This window comes from Ylistrum balloti, unplaced genomic scaffold, assembly GCF_031769215.1.
Source record: "Ylistrum balloti isolate Yb309-2 unplaced genomic scaffold, AGI_CSIRO_Ybal_v1 Utg371828, whole genome shotgun sequence".
Classification (NCBI taxonomy): domain Eukaryota; kingdom Metazoa; phylum Mollusca; class Bivalvia; order Pectinida; family Pectinidae; genus Ylistrum; species Ylistrum balloti.
In genome coordinates this window covers 25,188-44,680 of record NW_026782908.1, presented here as the reverse complement: position 1 = coordinate 44,680, position 19,493 = coordinate 25,188, and positions in this window count along the sequence as shown.

Below are 19,493 nucleotides of genomic sequence, written 5' to 3'. Positions count from 1 at the left end.
TCACATGTGAATTCGTCAACGTGAACATTGAAGTCGTCACAGTTAACTCGTCACAGTTAACAGTAAATTCGTCACCGTGAACATTGAATTTGTCACAGTGAACAGTGAAGTCGTCACAGTGAACTCGTCACAGTGAACAGTGAAGTCGTCACAGTTAACAGTAAATTCGTCACAGTTAACAGTGAATTCGTCACAGTGAACAGTGAAGTCGTCACAGTTAACTCGTCACAGTGAACAGTAAATTCGTCACAGTGAACAGTGAAGTCGTCAGAGTGAACAGTAAATTCGTCACAGTGAACAGTGGAGTCGTTACAAAGAACAATGAACTCGTTACAGATAACAGTGAATTCGGCACATTGAACAGTAAATTCGGCACAGTGAACAGTGAAGTCGTCACAGTGAACAGTGAATTCGTCTTGGTGAACAGTGAATTCGTCGTCGTGAATAGTGAAATCGTCACAGTGAACAGTGAAGTCGTTACAAAGAACAATAAACTCGTCATTGATATTCCAGTCGACTGTGTTGTGAGTTATTAACAGTCTGCTGTGAATCAGTCATACTATCCTATAGTTGTTGTCCCTGCCATATCGCCTATGATACACAATCCGCGGTGGGAACGACCTGGTCGTGTCCTGATTACTGTGACATACACCAAGGGAGATACCACAACGGCTTATCCAGTCAATAAATGCTAGTCCGAAATATAACGGCTGATGTTTTATAGACAACACGTGTCTTTATAGTCTACAACCGAAGGTATGTTGTAACTGTTGGTTGAAACTACTGGGTAAAACTGCTACATTACAGCGTTTAAGACGTGACGAAGAAAAAAATATTTCCTGAATTTATCGCTCCGAAATTTTTTTTTAATAAATTTATGATAGAACCTCCTTTTAGTAGCTGATAGCTACATCATTGGACAACACACGGGAGGTGGTTTGCATGGCTATTCAGGGCAATTGTGGGGTAAAGTGTCTTGACAAAGGACACAACCACGTCAGCGAGAACCGAACCGTTTAAGCTTCCCGAGAAACACAAACCGCCACAGGTATAGCAGGAAGAGTCGAACCACGATCCTCGGGTCTTCACCTGGTGTTGCGTAGGTTCAAGTTGTAAGACTAAGATATCATGGCCTATATATATATCTGTGTATTATTTACTTGGTCTGAATAGCTAGAAGTGATACAGCGAAAAGTTGCTGAACAAAAACAAACCTTAACAAAAGAAGCCATGTGACGACCTTGATCAATATCATAACAATGGATGCTTGAAGATACTACAACGAGTATCGATTTTCAGCTTGTCTCTTTGATTCGGGATGATCTTTTGATTAGTTACGAAAGCGTCACCACCAAACATTGACGATTGTCGCAAACAGGCCTGATTCACACTTTACAATATCTCTCGTCTCTAACTACATTACAATCCACTACAATGGATAGTTATATACTTAATGTAAAAATCATGATAGTTAACGGTGTAAGTATATATATGTTGTCTCCTATCAAAGATGTAAATATGAGAATAAATCTCCTACTCATATACATGTTTAAATGAACACCCTTATTTGTTGACAAGTGATACTTAATTAATTAAATAATATCCCTGTTTTTATAAAATATTGCATCACACAGTTAAGGGTGATAATTCGGGTAAATCAAAAATGTTGTTAATTCTTTATACTGTAAACGTACTTATTTGCCCCAGTCAACCATTACCGCTATATCAACTTGTTACAAATATGTGTAATGATGAAATATCAGTAACTACTGCATTGATGACAAACGGTAACTGCAAGTGGCGAAATAATATTTTAGCGTAATATATCTAGCACGAAAGGCGCTAAAATAAAATGACCACTAAAGTAGTCTAAGGTTATGAGACCCATTTAATGTAGACTTCTTGTTATCAAATATCGACAACAGATTTAGCAACAATTTCGTGATAAAGTACATTAATTCAATATTTCTGATAAATTCTACTGATTAATGTAAACTATCACAGAATGCGTGACATTATGAATTATCGACATTGAAATCCGTCAACCGGAACCCTCATTTTGGCGGTGAAGCGTCACCATTTTTGTCAACAATACTGATGTCATAAAGGTCAGGCGCTGAATGACATAAATTGTAGCTAGGTTAGCACTTGTTTACTGGTATGACCGTTTGCATATGAATATCGAAGTATGATGATTTATATATGGCAATCACAAACGATGCATTCATTTTGTATAATAACTAACATTCATCAGACATTCGTGGAACTGTGCATTGAAAAAGTACATGTTTACAAAACTTCACTGAAAATATTGAAACGTTTCCATTTTAGCTGTTAATTATGTATTCACTGTTTCTTGCAACAGATGATGTCTATATCATTGTAAGCACCATGTGCCTTCTATCCCTTGTGAAATCACTTAACAGTATTGTGAAGTCATAACTTGCACGTGTTTTGAAAGTCAGATACTGAATATTTGATATACCGCTAGCCAGTGAACGAAGTTATGGGATAAACGATAGCACTTCGACGATACAAAATCTACGGGAACCACACAGGGGAAAGGTAACTTCAAACAGACTAATGGATAAATATAGCAAGCAGACTATCAATGGGTGATACATCAGACAGACTCTAATGGGTAATATATCAGACAGACTCTAATGGGTGATATATCAGACAGACTCTAATGGTTGGATATATTAGACAGACTCTAATGGTTTGATATATCAGACAAACTTTAATGGTTGGATATATTAGACAGACTCTAATGGGTGGATATATCAGACAGACTCTAATGGTTGGATATATCAGACAGACTCTAATGGTTGGATATATCAGACAGGCTCTAATGGGTGATATATCAGACAGACTCTAATGGTTGGATATATCAGACAGACTCTAATGGTTGGATATATCAGACAAACTTTAATGGTTGGATATATTAGACAGACTCTAATGGGTGGATATATCAGACAGACTCTAATGGTTGGATATATCAGACAGACTCTAATGGTTGGATATATCAGACAGGCTCTAATGGGTGATATATCAGACAGACTCTAATGGTTGGATATATCAGACAGACTCTAATGGTTGGATATATCAGACAGGCTCTAATGGGTGATATATCAGACAGACTCTAATGGGTGATATATCAGACAGACTCTAATGGGTAATATATCAGACAGACTGTAATGGGTGATATATCAGACAGACTCTAATGGTTGGATATATCAGACAGGCTCTAATGGTTTGATATATCAGACAAACTCTAATGGTTGGATATATTAGACAGACTCTAATGGGTGGATATATCAGACAGACTCTAATGGTTGGATATATCAGACAGACTCTAATGGTTGGATATATCAGACAGACTCTAATGGGTGATATATCAGACAAACTCTAATGGGTGATATATCAGACAGACTCTAATGGGTGATATATCAGACAGACTCTAATGGGTGATATATCAGACAGACTCTAATGGGTGATATATCAGACAGACTCTAATGGTTGGATATATCAGACAGACTCTAATGGGTGATATATCAGACAGACTCTAATGGTTGGATATATCAGACAGACTCTAATGGTTGGATATATCAGACAGACTCTAATGGTTGGATATATCAGACAGACTCTAATGGGTGATATATCAGACAGACTCTAATGGTTGGATATATCAGACAGACTCTAATGGGTGATATATCAGACAGACTCTAATGGGTGATATATCAGACAGACTCTAATGGTTGGATATATCAGACAGACTCTAATGGGTGATATATCAGACAGACTCTAATGGTTGGATATATCAGACAGACTCTAATGGGTGATATATCAGACAAACTCTAATGGGTGATATATCAGACAGACTCTAATGGTTGGGTATATCAGACAAACTCTAATGGTTGGATATATCAGACATACTCTAATGGTTTGATATATCAGACAGACTCTAATGGGTGATATATCAGACAAACTCTAATGGTTGGATACATCAAACAGACTCTAATGGTTTGATATATCAGACAGACTCTAATGGTTGGATATATCAGACAGACTCTAATGGTTGGATATATCAGACAGACTCTAATTGTTAATATATCAGACAGACTCTAATGGTTGGATATATCAGACAGACTCTAATGGTTGAGTATAAATGAAAAAGACGAAGGCAATGTGGAAGTTAAAGTATTATAGCCTCACGGTCCTGGCAGGATAATTTGTAATTTTTTTCAAAGTCATGTAAATACTGTAACATTTGACCTTGTTTGTCGTCATTTCTCTCTATGTATATTAAAATTTAAAGAATTCATTCCCCGCCAGACATATGAAGATTATTGACCTGTATTCGAATCCCCTTTCCTATCCCAATGTCGTACATAAATAAATAAATAAATAAATAAATAGAAAAGAAGATATGCATTTCATGAGAATCATTTTGGCGTTTGCATTGTAGACTTTGAACTAATTACAGCATATTTTGTTGACTAATATGTTCAGTGAGGCATTGTGTCTCTACCACGACAGTCCAATGGAGACGTTCCGTGCTGTGTGAATTATTAAGGTATATCTCACGGGTATTACGAAGACGTAAAATTTTCTATGTTAAAACAATGACACTGTCATTACAACTACAATAAATGTTTGTACCTTGCAAATTCATCTTTTGGGAATAGATCTATGAATACAACAGAATAATACATTAACTTAAAGGAGTATGTACCACATGGTCGAACACACCTTGTTTTACTGTCGATACATAACTAGAATGTATATTTCGTTTCTTTTCTCCAGCTGTAGAATGCACAAGTATGTAAAAGGTGCTTTACACATTAAGCACAATGTACAGGCAATGTATACAACCCACAACGACAAACAGGTAGGTTACACCCATACACTGGCGCCATACAACCCACTACGACAAACAGGTAGGATACACTCATACATTGGCGCCATACAACCCACAACGACAAAAAGGTAGGTTACATACATACATTGGCGCCGTACAACCCACAGCGACAAAAAGGTAGGTTACATCCATACATTGGCGATATACAACCCACAACGACAAAAAGGTAGGTTACACCCTTACAATGGTGCCATACAACCCACAACGACAAAAAGGTAGGTTACATCCATACATTGGCGCCGTACAACTCACAACGACAAAAAGGTAGGTTACATCCATACATTGGCGCCATACAACCCACAACGACAAAAAGGTAGGATACATACATACATTGGCGCTATACAACCCACAACGACAAAAATGTAGGTTACATACATACACTGGCGCCAACGTAGGGTTCGGGTATAATACTTAGCATTACTTTCACAGGAATTACTGTAACCCCTAAAACTGGAGGACGAGTTATTTCCTGGAGGAGGAGTAAGTTACACTGGCAAATAACTGACACACTATACTGTTCGCATGGAGAAAACTTGGGCACGTAATTGAAAATCTTCTTTGTAGAAAATTACATTAACGCGACCCTAGCTAACACCCAGTACCTAGGAGCTTATGATTAATTATATAAGGGTATATTAACAGCACGTGGACTAAGAATAACTAACTACATTCGCTTAATGTCGCTGCACTTCTACAACAGGGATAACTGTAAGAATTCTCAGTAGAAAATTGCATTAATAAGATCTTGGCTTAGAAACATGTGACTGGAGTAAGGATTAAGTATACAACAGTATGTTACTACTATCTCTTAACGCCTTTGTAGCTTGGAAACTACAACAGGGTGTAACTGTAAGAATTCATATTTAGCTAAGTATCCTTTACAAAACATGAAGCTATCCTTTGGCAAGAGAATAACTTCACTTTTTTAAAAACAAAAACTCCACTTCTTAGCTAAACTTTTTAATAATTTCTACCTTATTGTCGAATTCATGACAGGAACTCTAGAATTTACGAAACAATACAAAACCTACCACATCATTTGCTCTGATATAAGGATGATCCTGTAGGTAACTTGACCATGAAGCTGACGTATGTAATAACCATCTGGCAAACGATTTTAAATTTTGTGCAGTGTTATTGATTTTGCAAACAATGCAAAACATACCAAACCATTTGCTCCGATATAAGAATACGCCTTTGGGTAATTTAACGTCAGGACGGGCAAACGTTTTTGCAAAGCAATGCAAAATATACCACACCATTTATTCTGAGAATAATCATTTAGGTAAATCATGGAGCTGACGTATCGAATTATCGTCTGGACAAACAAACGATTTTTAATGTTTGTAAAAATGTGATGTATAATGGGTTGTCACGTCCGTGGAGTAAGTAATACGATTGTGTCCTTAGTCCTTTATGTTATATATATATAGAATTCCCAATGAGCTCTCCATAAGGCAGGGTTTCGTTGCATTGCGGGGGCTGTAGAAGGGAAATTAGTTAATTAATTATAATGTCACATCAAGTGAGGATGAACAGTTATATTTAGAACACGATTTCTATCGTCCAACACACAGCGGTTGTGTTGCTGACAACGTTTTGAAAAATAATTTTGCTAACTGGCCAAGGTCAAGTCACAATTCTAACATTTGGAATAACTGGTTGAAGCACTGGCTTCGAGAATGGAACTATGGACAACGGATGGCTATTGGGAGACAGTAGGTATAGACTAAAAACTTGGTAACTGACCCCTAAACCTAACTTAGAGATCACGGGAGATAGACGATCTAACATCTGTCTTAGAGGAATATATGTAACATGGAATCAGGAAAATGCGGTTTGCTTGCCAACCTAGAGGACTGAAACTTTCTCAAAAGCGCTCTTACATCGCGGTTACCGCCACATCAGTTCTTAAATACGCATGAGATGGGTGTCATTATCTGCTGGCGATGGCAAGCTAGAACAGAAGATTTTGACAATAACGGTTATGCTGGTGATAAGAACGGCTAATATGAAGTACAACCTGTCAATTTATACATTTTATCTTCTCAGCTTGTCGTCTCTAATAAATGTCACGTGATCAAACATGGTTTAATTACGTAATAGATTTTTTTTTCAAGTTTATCTGTTTATTTCGTTATGGAATTACACAGCTTTTCTGTCTCAAAATCGACCATGCACAAGTTTTAGAAATAGCGATAACAATGATGGTTTAAGAATAGTAGCATGACAGACAAAGGACAAAGAGTTATTTAAGTTTAGACGTACTAAAATTCTGTTAAAAATGCAAAAATGTAAACAATTATTTAAATAGTTTAGTCTGGCAACCATTTGCCCAAATCATTCTTAGATGGCCATTTATATTATCACTGGTCAAAAACTAGCATGGCAAGCATCAAATCGCTATATCGTTGACAGATTGGCGGCAAGGCGTTTACATAAGATCTCAAAAGTCATGTCTTTAAAACATTATAATCTTTTTGTAAGTGATGAGTGGAAGACAATGAACATAACTTTTCTGGAAAATTCACCGCGCTAACCAACTTTTGTAGCAGTGACAAGCCCACCATCCACCCTTTTGTATATTTTTTATGTATGTTCCATAAAGTCGCTTGTGTGGGTATACACTCATTTGCATACTTAAAATTCAATACAAGTAATAAAACCTAATAAAACCAACCTGTCGAGAGGTATTCATGTTTAGAATAACAAATTATGTAGCAATATTTTCATTGAAAAGCTGAAATATGGTGATATTTTTAAGCTATTTGGTTCATTTGCAACTATATTTATTTCTACGGGATACTATGGGTTACGTCCCCTTAGCGCTAGTCGAGTCGTGGGCACGTGAGCGCACAGGTAGAATGGGGTCAGTCTTGGATGACCGATTCTATCAAACTTGGACTCGGAGACCCGTGCAGCCATGGTTATATAGGTATCTGTTGTAGCCTTCATATGTGTTACACGTCTGCTAGTCCGTAATAATACGGTACATATCAGGCTGATTTTGAATTTAAATCCCCGATAGCATAAATTCAGGCCAACAATATCTGTTCAATAAAAAGCATCACATTTTATTATATGAGTTCATATAGTCAGTTACTTAAAAGGACGCGCCAGTAAAACCCCTGTAGTTTACCTTGACAGGTGTGAACTATAGTCATCTCTTTAGTGGGCTAATTTCTCGTCGTACGATTCTTAATCCTATATGATTTTACACATTACTACAATCAATATACGAAGAAATCATCTGACACCCCTGACTTTGGTTAAAACAAATAAAACTGCTAGAAGATCTAGAATTTGGAAATACATTTGAACAGAACAATCGAACATTATTGTAGCAATAAAAATTTGCAGATTAACAACTGAAAATTCTTGATCAAGGAATCGGATCGGAAGGGATCTACAACATCTGCAGTTAACTTCATCTTAAAGTAACCCATTACACTAACGAAAAGAAGAACAATGATTAGAAACTGATTAACCACATCACTTTTAAAAGAACATTTTTTCTCTTCTGTGGCAATGCTTCTATCCAATATAAATACATAGTACAGAGCAAATATTTAATTCATTGAATTCGTACATTTTATTTCTCACTAAGATTTATGACTAACATTCATAAATAGCAGTCAATAAGTTAATAGTTTTGTTTACAAAATGATAGAACAATGAGAGTAATACAGCAGAAATAAAAATAAAATTTCCTTTCTGACTGTATGAATGATGGTTCATTGCGGGACAAACTGTTTACATGAATAATAAATATGATCACGTGCGGCACTGTGGAAATAAAACACTTTAAATTAAGGGTGTACCAATCTATTCAGTCTTTATAGAATCCCACTGGGTAAAGGCTACAAATGACATACACGTATAGGTCAAACTATTCCGGACCTTCATCGTTTTCAACGAGCGATAGTTACATATGAAACCAATCATCCACTATGGGGAGAAACCAGACAATTTACACCTGTGTAAATCTGCTCACGGATATTCATAATCATAAGGGCAAATGCCTGCAAGTTTCCTTCATAGCAAAGAAAATCCCAAAGAAACTAACAGCTAACCTAACAATTAACTTATCTTGTTCGTATTGATTATTTTTATGATCCTGATCAAGCGTGAATCGGAAATACCAGGTAAAATCCAAGTTACTTATTTGTATAACCCATTCAAACATATTGTCAAATTTAGAAACAATAACATTTAAAAGCCTCCTCCAACGACATGCTCAGCATCCTCCCTTTGGTGTATTTCTTATATTGGTGTCATGAGGTCGGCAATGTGGGTGTAGAGTCATTTGCATACATGTTGCTGTTTTCCATTTAATTCAATGTAACGAATAAAATAAGAAAATAAAATCAACTTATCGAGATGTCTTCATGTTTAAAATAATCGACTACGTAGCAATATTGCTGCGGAAAGGCCGAAATATGGAGACATTTTGAAGCTATAGGATTCTGGCGTAGCGGATCTGTTTTACATACGTTCAATATGCGTTACCTATCCCGTGATACGTAATGATTTAATGTCAAAATAATTAAATACAATAAGTTAAACGGAGGTGAATACCGAAATTTATAACCACAATTTACAAAATGTAATACCTGACATAGGTGTACTGTCTGATTTCGTTGGTATTCTTAAATAAGTGTATTTTTAAATGAATATATTTTAAACACCGCGTTTAAGACGCTTCCTGTTGTATATATAGAATACCAAAGCGTGACCATGTTGGCAAGTCTGAATTGTCACAGGAACAAAGGTCACGCTAAGCTTCTAATCCATTACGGTTTATGGTTTTAGGGGTTCCTTGTGAACTCATGTCAGTCGTTTATATTCTAACATTTATTAACGAATTTCCGTTATTGTCTGTGAATTAAGTTAACTTATATGAAATGTGTGATTCTAAAAGGGTCTGTCTTTTAGTCTGTTTATTTAATTTTTCATTAACCGCTGTGTTTTGCATCCTGTCGATATAATGTATCGTTATGTCATTCACATTAGTTTATATAGACATATTTAATATAACCTCGGTTTTCGGCTAACACACATATTCTCCGACTGTGGAAGAAAGTCAGTATAGATCTAGTTTCGAACAAAACGTTACAACGGTTTTAAATCATTCGTTGATTTAAACATATTTTTCTGCAAATGAATGCTTAAAAATGATCAATAACTGGGCACGTGTTTTCACAATTTATCACAAACAGTAATTGATTGTTATCTTAACCATCGACATAATATTTACACCACGAAAACTATCCTGACTTTTAACACCAATATAGCTATTTTAACTATCTATAAAATATTTACACCGTGAGAGCTATCCTCACTCACTTCTACGATTTACACCGGGATAGCTATTCTTTCTCTCTACATTCTCTGTAAACAGGTATATTATACTATCTGCACATAAAATATGAAGTAGAAAAAAAAGACATACACATATGAGAAAAGTGCTATTGTTTGCATTACTGACTTTGAATAATTGACACCAATGCTGTAATGGAACTCATTTTAGCATGCTTTGCTGAGTAATGTGTCCCAAGAGGTTTCTATACCAAGGCAATACGGTAGAGACGTCCCGTGCTTTATAAACCTTTGGAATGTAACACGTGAGAATCACAAACACGTTCTGTGTAAAGACACTGACACTGTCATCACCATTACGATGAATACACATTTGTAAAGTCACTTTTTAGGTGTAAACAAATGACAAAACCATTACTGCACACAGTGTAAATATAGCTTTAGTGTTTTTATGCCTTAAGTATCACTGACGAGTTCTAGAGGGACGTAACAACTGTTTATGTATGATGCAGTCTAGTTCATAGTTTGGCTCTACTGTATCTAATTCTAAATTTTCTTTGATTGACTAAGGTTTACATGGCGGGTGTCGTCGGTGAAGCAGAAGACGCACACTTTTCCGGACCATCTGGTCTTTTCTTCATTTGGTTCATGTTTTCCTTCGTTTTATTGAATTTGAATTTATAATTATGTTGAGATGTAGGAATTTTTATCACATTTTTATTACAAGGCGTTATTCACTTGTTTATCTTTTTAAAATAATCTTCTGGAATTTTTTGCTAGGACTATTGGGTGTTTCATATTCCTTCATCTATCATTCTGTGTGTCTAGTGATAATACTGAAATATTCTGGCTGACCAAAAAAATCCCTAATAACAACCGGAATTTGATAATTCTGACTGATTCAGCAAATATATTTAAATATTTATACCAATACCGTAAGATGAAAAGAATTAATAAAACATAAAAAGTAAATAGATGAAATAGACTAAATGATAACAAAATATCAACTGGTACATACGTGTATTATCAATATCATCAGGTTCGTGGTATTATCAATATCTGCGGACGAATCATATGTTTTAAATCCCTTGTCAAATCAGTCATTAAGAATGTTTACGGCACAATGGGATGAATTTTGTTAAAAATCTAAAAATCAATATCGAAACAATGTTTTGTTTAGGGTGCTGAATATTTCATACCCCTATAGTCGTGAAACATCCTGATAAGATCTTAATAACCTTGCCCATTTCGGAAACACAACGGACAAAAAACGAGATCGATTTTCTACGCGTATCGCGACAGAGACTTAAGGTTGACGCTAAAGACTATAGATAAAGTAAAGGTGATGCTTGTGTAGTGTTACAATCCTGTGGAAGATTTCTTACTGAAAGTTTACTTTATCATATTTTAACGTGGACGTTGTAATCATTTGTTATACGAATATTCTATATATATATATATTTGTGTTGCATACGAATAAAACAAAAACACATACATAAGATATATATCGTAATTTTTAAAAACCGTTACGGTGTTGACATATTGGATTTTGAATAATTTACAAGCAATCGTAGTACCAGCGCTAATTTCTGTGTTTTTTCAACTGCTGTGTTCAAATATCTCTCGGGTATCAAACACAATTAAACAACACCGTGACACTGACCTTGCATGATAACATATAAGAAATCCATCATCTATCGGCACATAGACCCCGAAATGATAAATGAAACTCGACGTTTTGTGTTATAAAAAGTATAGGTTTTTTTACTCGTGCATATGTGCTACAAAGCAAGTCAGATTTCTATATATAGAATCAACTGATGACTGCAGTTTGAACAATTATCAAAACAGAATATATGTATTTTAACGAACAATCGGAACTTTGATTTTCGCTATCAATTTATTCTTAATATATCTATCCTTCCTCACTTTGTTCTTTCGACCAATCGAACAACTTTACAGTAATTAAGCAACACACATGTAATAAGTGGTTGGGATGATCTCTGACACTGTCATCTGGCGAACCAGAACTTCAAGCAGGAACGCTGCAAGCTTGGAATGTCGGGGTATAACGTATCTCTTCATTTAGCAAACAAAGCAGTGTAACATGCGATAATGCTGTCTGACTGACTGAAAAGTGTAACTCATTATGGCACGAAATTGATACCTTTTGATTGCTTTACCAAAGGTTGTAAGTACAGACATGTCGAACAGAGATATCATTGGACCGATGATTATGTCGGTGGCACCACGGTAACTTACATTCCTTTTCTAATTGTCTCTTCACACATTTTCCATACTGTATTTACATTTTCTGAAAATACTCTCGTTTAACAGTCATTTGATACCCCTTATTATCTGAATGTGTACTTTTCTGTATTTGGACATTTTGAGTGACGATCAGAAGAACAGACCTCCAAACGTTATCAGTATCACAATAATTAAAGCGAACCCTATGACTTGAAACCATTTTTGTATGTACGCAGTCCTAGGTCTTGTGCGATCACTTTCACTCTAAATTGTATGATATAATCTATCAATAAGTCCAGTTTTTGTCTGAACGCCGCAAGTCAGAGTTGTTACATTTATCCATCGGTCAGATATAGTACGAATAACAGAGATTATATTGAACAATTTAGAGTAAAAGGTAATTAAGTATATGCCATTTAAGATTGTGTCCATCCATACTAATTCAACTGGATAAACGCCGTATGAGTTGGAACAACATAATTTGCAGCACAACTACTCTGTTATCGGTGAAATAACACCCATCTATTTCTTATTATTTCATTTTTATGATCGTACACGTTACATGACCTACCGGAGCTGTGGTTTACTGAATATTTATATTATTTCAATTCTGGCGTCATATCTAAGGTCATATCCTTTGTGACGTCACCAAATATGAAATGGGAACATCGCCAATTTAATTTTGGACCAGTCCAATAAAATGTCTTTGTAAAAGTTTTTAAGTTAGGTATGTGTTATTGAAATGTTATTAATTCGTTTCCTTGTCATGTAATATTATTTCAACTTGTCCTTAACTTTTCATTTGACCTCACCACATGCTTGTATCATCAATCTTGTGTAAATTGGATCTCGTGTAAGTTTCTCTATCTCCAAAGCCCGGAAATAAAACCCTCATATGATACATTGCTAAAAATATTTTTCATCAGTTAGTAAACAGATTGTGATATCGATACGTCCATCTGTCAGTAATGCTCAATCATCAGTGCATGTCTAACTAATATTTAGATATTGCATATAAATACTGACAGGCGTGAGTTTCCATGTCGACATACAAAGATAAATAAATAAACAAACAAACAAAATCTTTCGAATCAGTCAACTTTCCAGATATAATCATACCTCTCTCACCCACGTTTACAGACACCTTCCTGCTAAGTCTGATCGCTGATTCAGAGAATGACTGGAATAGGTTATGTAAGATCTGTTTCCGACTAATGACTCTCTGCCAAAACGTGTTTTGAAGGAAATTCATACTTTGCAAAGTACAATAGATATACCGTAGGCCAAGTCGTTCTCTATCATTGCTCTAGTAGCGGTGCTGGACTCTCTTGAATCCGCTAATTAATTTTGAACACATGCGCGGCATGATTCTGGAAGTAATACTGATCATTATTATACAAATAATATAACAGATAACATATGGAAGGACGGCTCCTTACATACCTGCCATGCATAAAATGTAATGTTATTAACAATGAGGAAAACAGGAAGCAGGGAAAACATGCACATTTCTATAATTCCGGATGAATTACAACAAACCTTTAATCACCAGACAAATACTCGTTCTCCAGCAAACATATAGACGTACATGCAATGTACCTTTGTTTTTCTTCATATACGAAGGCTTGTAAAAGAGTCAACATATATTGTTTTATTGGTATCAAATATAGAAATAAATTATATAAGTTTATGGCGAGTAATTTTCATGAATATCGTCTTTATTGCCTTCATAATAATTGTAACTTTAATGAACAAAACCACGTTTTATATGAACTTATGAGGAAGCTAAATATTAAGGTGTAGATGCTTAGTCGGCCAGATCAGACTTGAGTCATTCAGAAACGTTTGTACTTATGCCTGCGATGATAGGTATCCAGGCTTGTTTTCTTACGGTGTAGGTCTTTGTTTCTATTTACCTCTCTTACCCAGCAATTACACGTCCATAATACACATGATGGCTTGTAACTGTTTCTGTAATCACGTGATTTTACAAGGATGCCAACAGTTTGTAGCGAAGGTGTGGTGTAAAGTATGAATGATTTCCTTGTTCAGATCGTAATTGTTGCTCTGCTCATTGATTTAAACAGCTGCATATTTCCTCATTGATTTCATTTCTATGACATGATTCTATTAAAAGAAAAAAAAATCTATTTGTGAAAAGTCAGGGTAACACGAGGAAAATTGAGTAAAACTAGCAAAAAACATACTCAAAAGACACATAGTGGCGGTTTCGCCATTCATGATTTACCGGTGGCACCACGAGATTTACCTTGTGTTTCAAACATGACGTCATCCCGCGATATACATTGGGTATATGACAAGTTACCAATCCGATATATATCTTATGTATCAGACACAGTCCATTCTGAGATACATCCTGAGTATCAGACACGGCGTCATCCCGATATATATCTTGAGTATCAGACATGGTGCCATTCCGAGGTATAATTTGTGAACCAGGCGTGGAACCATTCCGAAATCTACCTTGCTTATTAGCCGCGGTGCCATTCTTGGATATCATATATTGTGTCATTCTGAGATTTGCTAATGAACATACATCACGTGCGAAGCCTTCGTGCTATTTCGTGTTCCGTCAGATGAATATTTTCCTTTCTCGTGATCAATTTCAAATCATACTGGGGAGAGAAAAGAATTCTGAAAGGGGGAAATATGAATAGTACGGTAGATTAATAAGCAAAATTGATCGAAATTTCTAAAAGTTTCAAAGCATTTTTCTGAAATTGTATGGTTTGGTTGTGTTTATATATCTATAGATTTATATATATAAGTAAGTATGTTTGCTTAACCACGACTTTTTTTATCCTTAGACATTCAACGATCGATGCTATTGTTCTGGAATGCATGGAAAATTTTAATTCACGGTCTCAATTATTTATTTAAGTCTGACTTAGACACTAATTCTATTGAAGAATAAGAAAGCTGACAGTTCCTGAACAACGAAAATTTGTCAGAAGTAGCAGCAAAGGAGCAGTACATGGCATTGGTTATAGTATGCCAAGAACGAGACCAGCTGGCAATATGGACCCGATTTTAGCGTGGTAGTTTATCTGTCGTGTTTAGCTTGGGTTAAGGCAGGTGTCAGAGTAAATCATGAACTTAATGCTTGTCTAATTCTGCATTACATGTAGGATGTTACATTTGTATAGAGGTGACTGCGTCTAAGGCAACCACTTACTATGCGATGTATGTATGTTAGTTAATACATTTTTAGCAAAGTGTTTTAGCGAGATTATTTCGCTCTCTTCGCGTGATCTAATTTGGTCAAAATAAAAAACTTGTTCATCGTATAACTTTACTGCCAGAAATGTAATTAATACAGGACAGTAAATGAGTTTTCATTTTATATTAGATGATACGAACCCCAGAGGGTTTTATTTTTGCGAGCCTTGGCGGGAATAAAACATCAATATGAGTTCAAATGTATTCAATAACGGAACAAACAGGCAAATTAATTAGTATCAATCACGTCAAGCTTCATATCCAATAATCCAAAAAACCTTCCGAATGAATGATTTGGTTTATAACAAATAAAAATAAATATTATATAGTATAATGCTATGTAGCATTGACTTTCATATTTACGTACATTTGACAATAGGATGTAGTTATGCGAGCCTTTAATACATCAATCGCTCAAGGTAAAAACTGACATAATGTCAATCACATGGATATCATATTGTTTATCTGCACTGTACAATCCATACCATGAAGTTTGCCGTAACCTACATGTCACGTTTTAATTAATTCGAATGGTGGCACGTTTCAGAATGCAATACATTAACTTGGAATTGTTCTAAAGTTATCTGTTATATAAATATGAAAAATACATTTAGGATATTCCTCAGCTGCCTCATTGTCTTCAAATGTTAGGCCCTTGGCATCACTGATGAGTCTTAGGAGGACGAGACAGCTGTATGATACAGTATCACTGACGAGTCCTAGAAGGACGAAACAGCTGTATGATAGAGCATCACTGATGAGTCCTAGAAGGACGAAACAGCTGTATGATGGAGCATCACTGATGAGTCCTAGAAGGACGAAACAGCTGTATGATGTAGTTTAAATCATTTTGGTTCTAGTGTATCACGCGCTATAAATTATGAAAATGTGCTATTCACTTGCGTATCTTTTGTACAATATCTCAAAGATACTGTAGGTGGAATCGGGTTGGGCACAAACACTGTGTACTCTCTTCCCCTCATCGCATGTGACTAATGAAGAATAAAATCTCACAATAACACAAATTGTCAGTTATGCTTATGTTAACGGTGAACACGACGTGTGATTCTCCTCAGAAAACATGTTAATAAGAACACATAAATTCTAGCCTGTAATTTACTACTTCTCGTACCTCAATGTCTTTAAAACCGATTTAAAAGATATGCCGCTCTTCAAATATCTGCTATTCACCTTGCCAGCATCAATTACCATCACAAGAACATCGTCCCATTTTCTCTTACTAATTACAAAACGCAATAGTTGCTTTGTGACCAAAATTTACAATTTGGCAAGTCTCGAGTTCTCTGCTACTTCCAAATAGCATTGCTTTGTAGTTTTAATGTCATTGTGTTAAGTTTATAAGTCAAGATAATTTGGAAAATATAACTATCTTCCCCAGTTGGCGTTTGTCCTATTTCCGATTGCAATAAACCACAATAACGACTGGTTGTCCTGTCAGAGGTTAACATGACCATGTAAGATTCCTCGTGTCGAGATGTTCTGTAAAAGTTTGTCGGGACACTAGAGCAGATAATTGTTTTATCATGTAATTTTATTCAGGTTTAAAAAAAAACATAGTTTGCTTTCTTATAAATAGACAAAAATGTGCCCTTCATATTAATCAGGTAAACGGTTACCCAATGGAATGAAAGTTTGTCTGACTTCAATATATCTGGCAAACATTATTCGGAAAAAGTAACAAGTTGTAATAAAACAATTCAACATTGCTATTCCGTATTCCCAAGTCAATGATAACAGTCTTTTCGTCTTTTCCAGAGTTCATAATAACGTATTCCACGTGTAATCATGATAAATAGAATTATTACCGTAGTTCGGTTTTTTATCTGGTAAATTGGTACTGACAGGGCCTAGACTTTGTTTTCGTTACTTATTTGTTTAAACTTATTAACTGGATTACTGTCTAAAGCTGTAAAGCATTTAGATTCATACATAGTATGTTTAATGTTATATCATATAGAAACATCTGTTCTGAATGCGACTGTCAAGTCTGACCGCCAACATAAATATCTAAACAGAAAAAAAATCAAGATTACAGAGATGAAAGAAGTCCTTAACGGTGGCATGTCTACAACAGTACAGACATTCGAAAAGTTTGCATACTTTTAGTGTTTTTTGTTTGTCTGTTGGTGATAAAAACGGAGAAGTTACATGGCTGGATTCCTGCTTGAAGCCAATTTCACCCTGATTGCTTTCTGATCCTGTTGTTGGTACAGCGCCTGTTGGTGACGTCTATATCACAACATATTGTCGGCCTCAGTTCAGGTCTTACTACACAGACTCTAATGATAACATGGAACAAAATCCCATTCTACAGATAATGTTCAGCTACAGATTTATGATTGTTTAATTAATTCTTTATACCGTTCGACATACCGACAGGTAAAACGTTCAATACGTATACACAAAAGCCAATTAATGTTAATACAGGTATGTATGTATCTTGGTGGTCTCAGTGTGGAAATAGCAGGGAATGGATCATGAATTGGATTCCAATCGAGGTTTACACGTAAATTAATATCGTAAAGGAAAATAGTTTTACATTAGTTATTGAACATAAAAACACCTAGTGGCTCATTATACATACAATTACTTCACACAAACATGTGGCTTTGTTTATATTGTGAAATTAATGTCCTTTAAGTCGTGAAGTGTATTGCTGTGTTGTTAAGTGGCGCCACGCTCCACATACGTACAGTAATCGACACTCACATCCTCGACTTCTAAACTATAGGATCAAGTGCTTTCTACAAAAAATGATTCATTATCCTTACATCTAGGTAATTTACGCAAAGTGGTACTTTGTTAAGTCCCTATAAACTGGGCTGTAAAACTTCTCCTCCCTCCTTAGTCCTATTTAAGATCATCATCACGTGACAGTACGTGCAGTCATTAACTACTATTAAACATCATCAGCGGTCGGTGTCTTAATACCTCCGTTCAATATAAAACGCTCCAAACATTTTCCCAGTATTTATGACAATGATGATTGGAAGATACTGTACAATTCCTGATCTATTAACCACAATAAAGTATATAATCTTAAAAATGACGGTTGTCTGTATGTTGCTGACCATGATTCATTCCCCAGAACCTAGATCCCATGTGAGGTTTTGTCGATGAAGCAAAATACGTTACCGATTTACTTCTCTTTATGTTGTACATTGTATGTCAAGCTTCACAACATTCATCAACTAAATTTCGTCTGTCGTGCTGCACAACATTAAAATTCTTGATGTTGGATGTTGTATGTTAAGCTGTGCAACTTCAAATTTAAATGTGGAATGTTCTAGTGTGCAACATTAAAATACTGAATTTCATATGTCGTATGTCGTCTGTTGGGGTGCACAACATTCAATAACTAAATGTCAGATGTCGTATGTCGTCTGCTGTGTTGCACAACATAAAAATTCTGGATGTCGGAAGTTGTATTCCATCGCGTAACATCCACTACATAAATTACGAAGTACTGTAAGAAGGGACAATAACACTTGCCTAATATTAGCTACAGAGTTTACAACTTACATATACCACATACTATACAGTACGACAGGCCTTACCCAAGCTATATAATGTACAACATACAGATCCACAAAATTATACAGTTCTGCACAATGTACGAACGAAGGGAAACTGGACGGAATTTGCAATCGCACATCTGTGTGCATGATATGCGGTTCTATCGGGAAGATGCGTGATTCTATGTGATATGGTTTATCTAATTTCAAAATATACAATGCACAAA